The 14,438-nt window shown below is 41.1% G+C and overlaps 1 protein-coding gene across 3 annotated transcripts in view; it reads left to right on the forward strand.

The window, feature by feature from the left end:
• The first annotated feature begins 238 nt into the window (after positions 1-238).
• Positions 239-14,438, forward strand: part of SLC6A6 (solute carrier family 6 member 6) — a 60,717-nt gene continuing 46,517 nt past the window's right edge. The window contains exons 1-2 of one of the 3 annotated variants that reach the window (XM_081934479.1): positions 273-378; positions 11,915-11,950. The gene's annotated coding sequence lies outside the window, so the exon portion shown is untranslated. Of the gene's footprint in view, positions 379-11,914; positions 11,951-14,438 lie in introns of all 3 variants that reach the window. The other 2 variants (XM_081934481.1, XM_081934482.1) reach the window with 2 other exon arrangements.

Below are 14,438 nucleotides of genomic sequence, written 5' to 3' on the forward strand. Positions count from 1 at the left end.
GGCCGCCTGCCAGCCGAGGCTTCCCGCCCTCCCTGCGTGCCTGTGTCTCCGCCGAGCTGAGCGAAACTGGCCCCTCCTTTTACCCACGTCGACCCCTCCCTCTCTGCCTCCTCCCTCCAACCCGCCACTCCCCCCCCCCCCCGCCAAAGCTGAAGCGGAGCTGGTGTTTTTCCACTCACCAGGATGGGTGATGCTCAGCGCTCGCTCATTAGAGAACAGACACGAGAGGTCAGGAAGAAAGCGCTTATAAATTACCGTTTCTTCCTTCCCATTGCTGTTAGTCTGCCTTGCCGCTCGCGCCGAAGCACCTAAAGGACGGAGGCAGAGGACGCCAAGACGCTGGACAGCTACCTGGTCGGAAAAGAGCAGCTGCTACAGGTACCCAAGGCGGGTTTTCGGTCTTTTTGGAGGAGGGGAGAGAAAGCGAGCGCCGACCACCGCCGCCTTCTCGCCCTCCTTTCGGGCAACCAGGAACAAAGCAAGGCACATGGGGCGCCCCCCTTGCCCCCTCCCCACCCCACGTCTTTGTTATTCCCTCATTCCAGCACCAGAAATCGGGTGGAAAAAACAAAACCCCGATCCAACCTCAGTCAAGGAATGGTGCTCCCCCCCCTCACCCCTCTTCTTTGTACCGGGTTCCCAAACGACCCTTTCCTTCCATTGCCCGCCTTTGCTTCCTCGCGCCTGCCTTTCGCTCCGCACTTTCCCCGCGCCTTGTTTCCGAGCGATTCCCCTCCGTTTTTTTCCTTTCCTCTCCCCTTTTTCTCTTATTAGAGCATGGCGGTTGCCTTTTGTCTGCGTTTTGATAAAATGTGCGGGTAAATGTGCCTTTTCTGGTGAAGCCGAGGCTTTTGGTTTTTTTTTTTGGGGGGGGGGTGTTCTTTCCTCATCGTCGCCGGCGATCAACCTTCGATACCTTACGTGCACTTTGGAAACACACACACACACACACACACACACACAGAGATGCACAGGGAGGGTTGAAGTGGCATTAGCCACTTGTGTGGCAACGCTTTCCGTCTGATTTCCTTCGTTCGTGCGGTGGGGTGGGTTTTTTTCTCCCCCACTCTCTCTCTTCTCCTCCTCCCTTTACATCTGCGAGCAAGTGCTCGCCTCTTTCCCCCGACCGCCCTCCTCGCGCTTCTTCCTCCGCGCGACGTGCGATTGAATTCTATCGAAGCACGCGGCTCGCCTTAAAAAAAAGAGAAGCAGCAAAAAAACCCAAAAGGGAAAAAAAACAACAACCCGAGGCAGCAGACGGCAATTAGAAAATTCGAACTCGAGCGTTTGCTACCACCGCGGCTTTGCCGGCGCATCTTTTAATAGCTCTCTTGCGAATTCGTTCATTCATTTTTTTAAAAAAATATTTATTCTGGAGGAGAGAGAGGCACCTAAAAGAACCACCCTGAGTATTCTTAGAAACTTTGCTGGCAAGAACTGAATCTCGGACGTGTTTCGGGGTAAATAAAAGTGATCCCGAATTTGTCTCGCTTGTTCCTGGAATCAGAAGCCAGTCTTCAAAGGGGGTTAAAAAATACTCATTCGTGTTTAACCAGATTAACAAAAGGGAAGTGGAACGAATTTTCGAAAAGGCATCGTCTACATTTCCGTTTAAGAACCTAAAGAGGAAACAGCTTTTGCGTGTCTACTTGGATCGGCAGATGGCATGTTGGGCACGTTGTCATTTTTTCTCTTTATACCTTTTGCTTAACTGGAGAGCAAGGTAATCATTACCTATCGAACGCGTTTTTGGAATAGGGGGAAAAAAAACCCGGAGCTGATGGTTGGAAAACGTTTGGTTTGTTTGTTTTAAACGTATTACTACTGTTGTAAAACTACACCTTTGGGGAGAAAACTCAGTAGAACTTCCAAATCATTATTTTTTGAGATTACTGGGCGTTTTTTGTTTTTTGTTTTGCATTTCAGAATTAAAAAAAGAAAGGTGAGATAGGTGTGTCGTTGAAAAAAATACAGTTTTGTTGATAATGGCTTTTGTGATCTGGAGTTGCAGCTTGCTAACATTCTGTAATCTTTTAAAATGGTGTTTCACAATAAGCAGGTTTACACACACACACAAACACACACACACACAAACACAATGTTTAATTTTAGGGGGGGGACCCCTACACATTATTCTAGGTCAAATCTTTGTGTCCTTGGGAAATGATCGGGTATATATAGCTTTGTATTTGTGTTTGGTTGGGTAAAATTACCCCAGTAGAAGAACTCAAAAGAGTCTGTTGAAAATGTTCATCTGTAGACATTGCTTGGAAGTTTTATAAATTACAACACAAAAAATATGTTTACATTATATTTGAGATGAGAAGATCATATACTATGATAACGCTGCCACTTGCTTAAGTTAAGTGCTAAAAGGGAAAGCGGTTGAGAGAAATTCGTTAATCTTAGCAGCAGTAAACACATTTTGTCTGCTTTCCGTATTTGATTATTCTTTTATCTGCTTTAAGTATAGCTTTAAAAAAAAAAACCTTGGCTGCCTCTTCAAGTTTTCCATGACTTTTCGTCATAATCTATTCTGGTCCCCAAGGTCTCCCTTTTTCATTTTCCTTTACCACCTTCTTCTGTTGCAATTTATCACTCCAAAGTGATATTATTTATTAGCCTTCAAAATCAGCTCTAATATTTGACATCCTATCCTGTAGGGGGCAGCAGTAGGAATAAGGCAAAGATACTGTTATATTTTACTACAGTAACACACAGAGAGAAGAAAGAAAAAAATATTTTATGTGATGGTCCCAAAATACATCAAGCCGTGTTCTAGTATGGCATTTAAAGCAGATTAGCTTGAGAAAGCACTTTGTTTTATGGATGGAAATGCATGTGTTTTAGGAATTGGTATAACAAACATATTTATGCACTCCTGGAATGGAAATTTAGGAAGTGAACAAATGATCAGAAATGCTAGTTTATGAGTTGATCATGAATTTAATAATTAGGGATGTTGTTTGGTATTCATGCTGGAAAAAAATCTAATATCGTTAAGGGTAACATAATTTTGTCCCCCCACCCATGTTAGAATGGAATATATTCATTTTTTTAGCCCACCTCTCCATTTTTTTAATGTGGGAGAAAAATTAGCTTGAAGTAGGAGTGGCTAAATAATATGGTTTTAATAATAGACTTCTGAAGATAACCAGCTGTATATTCAGGGCAAAGTTCACAATGCAGAGAAGATGCATGATTTGATATTTTCACTTTTAATGGAGTTTCATTTTTATTAAAATGAACTTTAAAGGATTATCAGTGGGATCAGTGAAGGAGTGTAGCAGAATTAGATGTTTATCCCTTTCCCGTCATGCCATTCTTCTTCATTATATAAGGTGTTGAAGTTTGCCCTTTAGGTAGTTGTGAGAGCAAAGTATGCAAATACTTTTATTATGTGAGAATTTTCTTCCTCTTTATAAGGCAGTTAAAAGTGTCATAATGCTAGGTAAAATACTAAGATACACTTTGTTTCATGCCCAGCAATATTGTAAAGCTTAATACATATGCCACAGGTTGCCTGGGCTATGACAATTTGTAGCACTTTTGAATAGGAGCTTGTTGGAATAGCTATTAAATGTAACTAAAGCCATGTCAGACTAGCATTTTCTATATTGTGTGGCTGGCTGCTGCTCGGCTATTGGCAGAATCATTCTTAGGCGCTGGAAGTAGGCAATATCTCTATGAATATGCTACAATTATCTTCTACTATTTCACTCTACGTGTTTGTTGGATACAGTTGAAGTTGGAGTTAAGTGCAACTAAAGTACACTAAGCTAGAAAGGCTTTTTTTTAGAACAGTCCTGTGTCAATTTTAAACGTGACTATACACATTCACACACACACACACACACACACACACACACACACACGGTTATTAGATCATTCTACTCTGAAAATCTCATCGGTTGATTGGCTTGCGAATTTGAATTTAGAATTATTTTCTTCTTCTGTAACACATCACTACCTTTGTCTGAGTAGTTATCAAAATATTCCCTATTCAAAGGCTGTCGTCTGTGTCTAGCATACTACCTTTTGAAAACAGGTAGCCAGTCCAATTAAGAAAGAATGGTGTACTTGCTGTTGAAAATCCATATCTCCACAGTATTAGAACTCCATAAACTGCTTGAAAGTTTGTAAACACTTGTATATATTTATCCACTAACTTCATTGTTATGTCACAAACATTAAGCCTTCCTAATTCCTCTGTCTGAAAATTCTGCTTGTAATTTCCAAAAGAAAATTTAAAATTAATTTTGTTCTCACTGAGATAGCACTAATACAAATACATCTGTAAAATTTATTTTTAACCAATCTACCTCAATTTGATGCCCTCCAAATGTTTTAGGAAGGCTTCTAGAAATCTTAGGCAAAATTCTTATCACAACACAACTGGAAGAAACAATCTGGGGAAGCTTTCATTTGTCTGTTGCATCAACCAGGATTACTGTAATTTATTATGTTTTTGGAGAAAAAGAGTTGTAGATCATGGTTGAAGCTTATGTATAACATATATAAGTATGGCACTTCAGTAGAAAGTTGCTTTTTAATCACATATCCTTTAGCACAGCCAATAAATTAATATGAACACAGAAGTTTATTGTTTGTGGAGATTCTCAGTTATCTAGGTCATAGTTGTCTCAAAAATGCTTTTTTAAACTGGAAAATATAAATAAACGGAAGTTTATTTTGTGGAAATGATTTAAAGTTCTGTGTTTGGTACTCTACACTCTGATTTAGTTTTTAATCTCATAAAATAAACTCTGGCTATCTTGCTGATTTGATATTTATAACTTTATGGTGACTTAATTGAGCCAGATATTGCAAAATTAGTAGCACATACCTCGGATTGCATGCTTTGTTTTTATTTTTTTAAAACGTAAGCATTCAGGTATTTTGTTACTTACCCCAAATAAACTCAGATTTCACTTATTTTTACTGTATCTCAAACAAAAAACCAGCAATGAGAAAGACAGAAGAAAGGAGAGACCAGGCAGAGGGGAAATAAAAACCTACTGTGTTTCCTCAAAAATAGGACATGTCCTGATACTAAGCCCAATCGGGCTTTGCAGGACATGGGCTAAAATAATCCCCCCCAAAAAAATAATCCCCCCAAAACTATTAAAATGAATCTGACATGAATCTGACCTTGTCCGGGCAAGGCTATGGTGGTTTCCATGCCCCCCCCCCCGCGACCCTCTGGAGTTGGACCAGGCATGGGGGGGGTGCTTCCTTAGCTATTCAGGAGGCCAGCCGCCCTCCCCCCTGGCTCTCCTGGTCAGGCAGAATTCCTGCCCGCCGGCACCCCGTTTTGATTTGTGGAGCGGTGGCAGCGCAGGCATGCATGGAGCACTGACTTGGAGAGCCACCTGTCGCCCTCCCCTATTCTGGCTGCCAGGGTACTTCACGCTGCTAGTGCCCAAACATTTTCCGCCACCGCTGGGCTCAGATCTACAGACAGCTCTGCAGCAGCGCCAGAACGTGACGCTGATGAAGCAGATGCCGGCCACCCACAGCCAATCTCAGCACCTCCGTCCGCCTGACCTGCAGCAGGTCAGGCACCACCAACACCCTCACGCTGCTGCTGGCCACAGCCATCACTAGTCCCCGCACCAGCACCAGGGCGAAGCCACTTTTGAGGTGCAGGAAAGTGCTTGGTTCCTATCACCTAATCCTCCAGCAGATAGTGGAGATTTGCTGTTCCAACCAGGAATGGGCAGGTTGCAGGAGCCTCTGCCCCACCCTGTCCCCTGCCCACCTTCCAACCCCCCAAATTGTGCCCCAGTATGTCTTACTTTTCCAGCTCCATCGCGTTCCTCACCGTTGTGTCCAGGGAAACATTTTGTAAAAAAACCTCCTTGCGAGTTTCAAACTTATCGAGCTTGTGAGAAGGTTTTTTTTACAAAGTGTTTCCCTGGATACAACGGTGAGGAATGTGATGGAGCTGGAAAGGTAAGATGCGCTAGGGTGTGATTTGGGGGTTGGCAGGCGGGGCAGGGGGTGGAGTGGGGTGGAGGCTCCTGCAACCTGCCTATTCCTGGTTAGAACAGCAAATCTCTTTTTTTGCTTGGGCAAAAATATAAGCCCACCCCTGAAAATAAGCCCCCTGGACAACCCCACCCCCTGTGGCCAGGCAGAGCACCGCTCACCAAGCCGCGGGAGCCGGGGGTAAGGCGCTCATGTTGTTTGGCACCTTTGGGATACCGCTAGGTTGGGGAATGGCATTCTGCCTGGCCGGAGGGGGGAGTTGCCAGGCGGCTGCTCCCTTGTGAACTGGCTCCGGAAGAGCTGGGCACAGCCTCAGGGGCAAAGCAGCCATGAGGTGACAACGTCACGAGCAGCCACCCAGCAAATCCCCTCTCTAGCTGGGCAGAGCGCCATTCATTGACCTAGGGGGTATCCCTAAGGCGCCAAGACACGTGGCGCTCTGCCCTCTCCCCAGCTCCCGTGGCTTGGCACATTTGGGATACCCCTTAGGTCAGTGCATGGAGCTCTGCCCGGCTGGAGAGGGGGGCTGCACGAGCACCTGTTCCGCCCCCGCCGCGCTCCGAGCATAACTTCTTCTCCGGCTTCCAAACTCCAAAACTTGGCTGCCGAGTCTTCCAGAAGCGGCCACTCTAGGAGTATGCTCTATGGTTGTGGGCCAGCTGCTGGAAGACTCTCTGTCTGACAGCCGCCCCACAATCACAGAGCGCACTCCTAGAGCGGCCGCTTCTGGAAGACTCTGCAGCCGAGTTTTGGAGTGGAAGCCGGAGAAGAAGTTATGCTCGGAGCGCAGCGGGGGCAGAACAGGTGCTCGCGCAGTCCCCCTCTCCAGCTGGGCAGAGCTCCATGCACTGACCTAGGGGGTATCCCGAATGTGCCAAGCCACGGGAGCTGGGGAGTGGGCAGAGTGCCACGTGCCTTGGCACTTTAGAGATTCCCCCCTAGGTCAGTAAATGGCGCTTTGCCTGGCTGGAGAGGGGGTTTGCCGGGCGGCTGCTTGTGAGCATGGTCACCTCATGGCTGCTTTATCCCTGAGGCTGTGCCCGGCTCTTTGGGAGCCTGTTCGCAAGGGAGCAGCTGCCTGACAACCCCAAAACAATAAGCCCTCCCCCTATAATAAGCCCAAGGCCATATTTCGTGGGGCAAAAGAAAATAAGACCCTGTCTTATTTTCAGGGAAACATGGTAGATTCAAAGTGACTAATTGCTACTTCAAGGAATAATAAGAACGAGACTGTGTAAAGCTACTTCTGTGCTGCATGCATCATAAATAGGTAATATTTTTATCTTGTTTTTCTACTTAAAAAACACTTAAAGCAACCCAGTATTATGTGCTATCAAGTTGGTGCCAACTTTTAGCAACTGCATAGATAGATTTTATGACAGTCTCTCCCTAACCTGATCCTTCAGGTCTTCCAATGGTATGCCCATAACTACTGTAACTGTCCCAGGTTGGGGATAATTGTCATGGAGATAATTTATCTACTTAGAGTTGACATCAACTTATAGCACATAATCTATCAATACAATAAACCCCAATAAGAATGCATGGACATCCACTATGGGGTGGGAGAACAAGTGATGAAATGTGTATGATGACTTCTAAACATAAACCACTTGACTTACATCTGTGTGTTCAATGCAGATTGCTATCACAACAAAAGGGCAAGATTTGTTTTATGATGTCATGCACATTGTCATTTCCACTATTGTGATTACTTGGGTGCCTGCCTTAAATATGTGCTTGACTCGGCCTACTGTGTTAGTTTAGGTTGGAAAGAAGCAGCAAAATCTGGCCCTGGATTTGGGGATCATGTGCCTGAGAAATATATTTTCCTGAATTTAGAAAAGCACTCTATTCTTTTCCTGAATTGCTTACCATCAGACTTGTGATTTTAAAGTCCTTCCTGGCATGGATCCAGGTTACTTGAGAAACCATCTCACCCCAATGGGACTCGCCTGCCCCATCCGCAGAAGGGGCATACTGCGGATTCTATCAGTCAAAGAATTTCTGCTGGTGGGGTCCAGGAAAAGAAGAATCTGTGCCAATGGCTCCTGCCCTTTGGAATATTATTCCCTGAGGTGAGATGTGCTCCCATCCTTCTGACCTTCAGCAAAAGCCTTAAGACCTGGTTCTACCAGATGGCTTGTGGTCCCACTGGAAGAGCATCACACTGGAGGTGCAGAGGTGAAATCTAGCAGGTTCTGCCAGGTTATGGAGAACTGGTAGCAAAAATTTTGAGTAGTTCGGAGAACCGGTAAATGCCACCTCTGGCAGGCCCCAGAGTGGGGTGGGAATGGAGATTTTGCAGTATCCTTCCCGTGGAGTTGGGTGGGAATGGAGATTTTGCAGTATCCTTCCCCTGCCATGCCCACAAAGCCACAACACGCCCACAAAGCCACGCTCATAGAACCGGTAGTAAAAATTCTTTAATTTCACCACTGTGGAGGTGGTTGATTAATTAAAAGCTAATCTCATAACCCATCCCCTACTCCCAGATCCAGCTCACCCCTTCCCCATCCTGTGTCCATTATTTTACTTTGATGGTATTGTCATTTTATTGAGCTAGGAATATTTATTGTTGATTATTTTTTTAAAAATGATGTAAGCTGCCCAGAATTGCTTCAATGTGAAATGGGCAGCAAATAAATTCAATCAATCAATCAATCAATCAATCAATCAATCAAATGAGGACAAGATAATAGTTTGGTTTGGGAATCTTAAGCCTTGCCAAGAAGAGTTACACTCCAGTGCACCATGGTTACTATTTAGAACCAGATTGCTTGCGGGGCGGGGGATCAGTGTGTTTGTGACATCAGCAATGATTAAACCAATCCCAACCCTTGGATCAGAATTCTCTGTACTCTTAAGGAATGGTACAAAGAAACCTGAGACAATGCCTGCTGATGTGACTATGTACTACTTTTTACTCTCTTATCTCATACTGTGTTAGAGGAAGAGAAGAAGAAGGAAAGAAGATAAGAGGAAGGCAGTAGCATGAACTTTGGAGCAAACCATAGGTCAAAGGCAAGGAACCAAACTCAAAGGGATGAAGAAAGGGGAGTGAAGTAGAAAAACAACTGAAACAGAAAATACAGGGCTGGCTCATTTACTCAGATAGTTCAATTATAGTCGTCATTCTTCATAATATTGGCATAACATTTATGCCAGTTACTCAGCCAAAAACAGGGAAGCACAGCGTCTTCATTCCTTCGAGGTGATCAGAGATATAAAGGCTTCATTCACAAATCTCCCAAGTGCTGCTTAGCTTTTAGAAAATACAAGTAAAAGAGTTGGGTCTATTGACTGCTGCGCAAATTTAGAGCTAATTACTTTTGTTCAGTATGCCAAGTTGTTCACAGTTCTTGAACTATGAGCATTGTAGAAATGAACCAGTCTATTCCTATAATAAAGGTAGCATGGGAAGGATCTTTAGATCATGACTAGGATTATTCATATAAGAAGCTTACACTTTTCTTTAGCTTGGGTATGTGTGTTGATATCCTCAGTGAACAATTACAAAACATCCAGGATTATCTTGTAAAAAGCTCTGTTACAATATCGGCAATGCATTTACTATGATTACTTCATTTATTTGTTCTCTCAGTCATATGCCTAGGCTTAATATTATGAATTAGCTCAGAGACCTATATAGGGTGTGTCAAATTTTTCAACTTTCAATTTCCAAACATTAGGGGTTGCTCAAAAGTTGTGACATGCCTTGGGGATTGTAAAGATATTTTGGTTACTTTAATATAATTTAGATGTGCTTGGTAAGTAACTACCTAAATATCTAACATTTTAACTTTGTGTTTGTTTCAGTATGTACAAATAAGTTATGATTTCAACTCACATTTCAGGTCATAAATAAACTTTATATCTATCCAGTGTTGATATGTAACTAGCTTCATAGCTGCCAGATTTATTGAGGAGTTGTTTGTTAAAAGGGCATGAATAGTTAGAAACATACTTCTAGGCTAGATTATAATGCAAAGGGAACTACATAAAGTGGTAGTAACAATGTTGTTCATGTAGCACCTCTTGATAGTTTAAGTTTTGATCAATTTTATTCTTGCAATTATGGACTGCTGCTGAATTTTATTATTTAACATACATATTTGTGCTAGGAGTAAGCAATAAGCATGGTGTTAAATAATATATGAAACTCTTGTAATGATGACAAGATACATGATTCTCTTAAGTAACGTGTAAGTATACAAGGTAGGAATTTTATATTTTTGGTTATCCATTAATTGGAACTTGAATTGACAGTTTTATGAGAAGACAACTACAGTTTCAACTAATCTTGGTTTAAATTATTTTTAATTTATTATTAAATTATTCAATTATTTTATTTCTTAATTTATTTTCCTTTCGTATAATATCCTATGTGCTAAATATTAAATGGCATTTGGAGAAACAGAAACATCGGAAAGCAGTACTGTGCTATGCTCATTTAAAATATAGTCAGAACATCAGCTTTAGATAAAATTTAAGGTACCGTATTGACTGAAAAATTCTGAAGATCACAATCGTGACTCCTTTTGAAGGCATAGTTTGTAGGAAATGGAGATGAAGGATAACAAATGTGTTGTTCTCAGCAATCATGGGCTTTGGAAGCCATACTGGAGAAGGTAGACTCATAGGTAGGTCACAGAATTATGGAATGTAAGAGAGCAAAGTAAAAAGTATTTTATTAGCCTACAGAATTCTTGAGAAATATCTTGTAACTCTGAAAAGCAATCTCTTATGCCAATCTCTGCCTTTCAGGTAGCCTTTTAATTTTTCTGTCTTAATCCTCTAGAATTGGTAATGTAGGAGGGGTGGAATTGAAGAGGTTTTCGTTCCACAGACCAAGCAGGAGTATAATTTATTCAAATGGACCCTTGACAAGAGATTGAAACCTTTACTGCTTCCCTCACAGATCCCGGTAAACTAGAAAGAAGCTGTAAATATGTCAGCATGTAATTTTTAAGTAATACAGGTAGTCTTCAACTTACGAACACAATTGACCCAAAAATTTATGTTGCTAAGTGAGGCAGATGTTAAGTGAATTTCCCCCAATTTTATGACCTTTCTTGCCACAGTGGTTAAGTGAATCACTGCAGTTCTTAAATTAGTAACACGGTTGTTTAGTGAATCTAGTTTCCCTATTGGCTTTGCTTGTCAGAAGGTCACAAAAGGAGACCACATGTTTCCGGGACACTGCAACCATCATCCAAATGTAAGTCACATGACATGGGGATGCTGCAATGGTCCTAAGTGTGGAAAATGGTCATAAGTCTCTTTTTTCAGTGCCATTGTATCTTTGAAAGGTCACTAAATGAACTGTTGTAAGTTGAGGACTACCTGTACTTAAGCCAGGGGATAAAAGCCAAAACGTGTGCCTGCAACCAGGCAGTTGGTGCTATGAAAAAACCTCTTAATGCTAAACAGGCTCTATCAGCCCACTGTCAGTCAAAAATAGATACTCCTAGATGAAATGGATGAATTAATCTGGAATAAGACGCCTTCCTGTATTCTAGATCTTTCCGTTCTAGAAAAAAGCTTGTAAAAACAAAGGTCACAGAAAGCAAGGGGAAAACCATAATTTTCTCTAATCTCCTACTTTAATGTAATATGCCAGCATCAAATTATTGGAAAGCTGCTTCAAAATTAGATTGATTTCAAGGTGAAAACTGTGAGTGAACGTTATTTCCAATTCTGTACTACCTAACATGATAGGTTTTTTTTTTACAGTCTTTAGCTGTTCCTTAAATCACTTCTTACTTTTGCCCAAAGGATCTTGATTTGTTTTTCCCTCATTTGCATCATTATTTTTCTTTGTTTTCCTTTGCTTTGCTTTGCTTTGCTTTGCTTTGTCCTTTTCTATTCTGTTTTGTTCTGTTTTGTTTTATTTTTCTTTTTTTTTCTTTTTCTGAAACAGGAAGAGAAAATCCTTTCTGGAGATACTCCTCTTCATGTAAGTGTTTTTTATGCTTGTTAATAAAAACATTGTAATATTAGCAATATAGGCTTAAATATTCAGAATCCAGATGTTTATCATCTGCTCATAGAAAGATAATAAAATCCATATCCCCAACATACACATCCAAGATATGGAGCCGAAACAATATTTTCAGATCTCAGATATGGATTAGAACATTTTGCCCGGTCAACGTCTAGCCATTTTCATGCCTATGTACCTAAACTGAGCCATAACGAGAAAGTGGGTGCAGATCACTCATATCTTACACATAATTTCCACAACATTCCCCAATTTTTGAGTCTGTAGATAACCAGCTTACCATACCTCATATTAATCAGTGTGTGTGTGTGTGTGCATGTGTGTTTATTGCCTAAAGTTGCAATCCAGTGTGCCCCATTTATATGTTTGGAGGACCCAGTAAATGTTAAAGGACCTTATTTCTGAACCAACATGATAAGGTTGTGCTGAAATCCTAAATATACTTACTTCAGTAGAACTTAATTCTGAATAAACTTTCTCAAGATTGAACCACAAGACATTATTCAATGGTAATAGAACAAGTCAGCATAGAATTTCAGCTAAGATATGCTTTGATTTTTTAGGTTCTACTCTATTTGCAAGGTTCCTTAAATGGATAAGCCTTCAAGTAATACTCCATAGCTCCTTCTATAATTTATGATGTTATGTAATGTATATATCAATATTTAGCAGCCTCCTTAAGTAGATAACACCCAGTAAACTATATTCAGCCTGTTGATTCACAGTTAACGAGCATCACGACATAGCTAGCATCTGGCAAGCTGAAGGGAGGACCTCATATTGTGTAAACAGGTAATGTTCTCACCACAAGGTTGTGCTAGAGAGTGGTTCAGTGGCTTATTTTGCATTGCACCTAGAGAAAACAAAACACCAAGCTGTGGTAAACATATATTTATTTAAGGCAATTTATCTTGATCTTCAGATGAAAAAGCTCCCCAAATGACCCTATTGATAAACAGAGCAAGCTGTCTTTGACTTGTGGCTTGGAATATAAATGACAGGACACAAAAATCAATGTGGGATGCCATAAAGGTGTTAACACACTTGTTTGCCAGTTTTGGCTTAGTCGTACATTTTGGCAGGTTGCGAAGCGTTTTCTTCATGGGAGCCTATATATGTGTAGGTGAACCCATGGGATTTTGCCCTTTCCCTTGAACAATTATAACTAATACATTCATATATTTCTTGGGAATGCTTTTTGCATTCAAATTTAAAAGCCATGTATTTGGAAATGTATCATATGTACTTCAGTCATGGAAAGATTTCTCTTTTAAGTTTAAATATATTCCTTTGATAAAGGTAAATTGGCTTTGGAAAAGAAAATTATGACAGTAATTGTGGTACAGAGGCTCTTGTTTTATATCATATTTTGTATGTGCACCGTGCCTAACATAATGGCAAGCTCAGAAAGAATTTTGTTGCTTTTCATTTTCTTTAATTAATTCATTAGCAAGAATGGTAACTTACATTTCCATAACAAATCGTTCAAAAAGCTTCTCAGTAACACGGTTCTTTGCTTTTGTGGAGCTAAAGTTTTACTTGACTTAAGAATAAAAGCAACTTGTAGAGTGCACACTTACGTTTAATTATTACTGTGCTGGCTACTACCAGTTTTGCAGAGAAATGTATTTGCAAACTTCCTTCAACCTGGCAGTCTGTTTGGGTTTTGGAGATTCATGCAATGGGAGAAGTAATAAGAGAGAGCTTTCTCCTTTTGCAGGAGCTTTCATCTTTCTTACGTTATTGATTACACATTTATGGTTCATAATGATAAAATGTCCATACAATGTATTCTCTAGGTATTATACAAAATAAATGTTTGTAATACAAAAACAAGGTTTTCTTCCCTGGCTCTGTTCTGTCATACCATGGATTAAATGTACACCTGGTCCACTGTTAGCCAAACTATAGAACTGGATGACAGAAGCTGGTTTGTGCCCTTCTCTACTGCTCTGGTTTTCCATCCACTGCCATTTTCTGGAATGTGCAGAGGCAGCTTCTGCCTTCATTTGACACCATTTCAAGGGAGTTTCCACACAGAGGTAGTGTGCATAGCATAATGTGTAGTCTGCAAAGCAACCACTAAACTTTTAGTGATAGAACTGAATGAAGGGAAAGAGGGAGGGAGGGGTTAAAAGCTAAAATAGTGCATCTCTATCTTTTTACACCATTTCCTTTAATGGTATAAAGAGGATTATTATTATTCTTTTCTTAATAGCACTGGCCTCATGATATAAAATTAGAAAGTTGCTTGTTCCCTATCATTGCTCCCTGTCATTGAGTTTTTAACGAAGGTGTTGGCATTTACAAATGAAGGAACAGAGGGAGAAGGTCTCTATTTGTTCATTTTGTTTCATTGGCTTGTGGAATGACCTAAAAAGGCTCTTGTACAAATCCACTAGTTTTTGAACAGACTGCAATGGAGAAATGAGCTCTCCTGTAA

Source organism: Natrix helvetica (assembly GCF_964273705.1).
Source record: "Natrix helvetica genome assembly, chromosome: 1".
NCBI classification, from domain to species: domain Eukaryota; kingdom Metazoa; phylum Chordata; class Lepidosauria; order Squamata; family Natricidae; genus Natrix; species Natrix helvetica.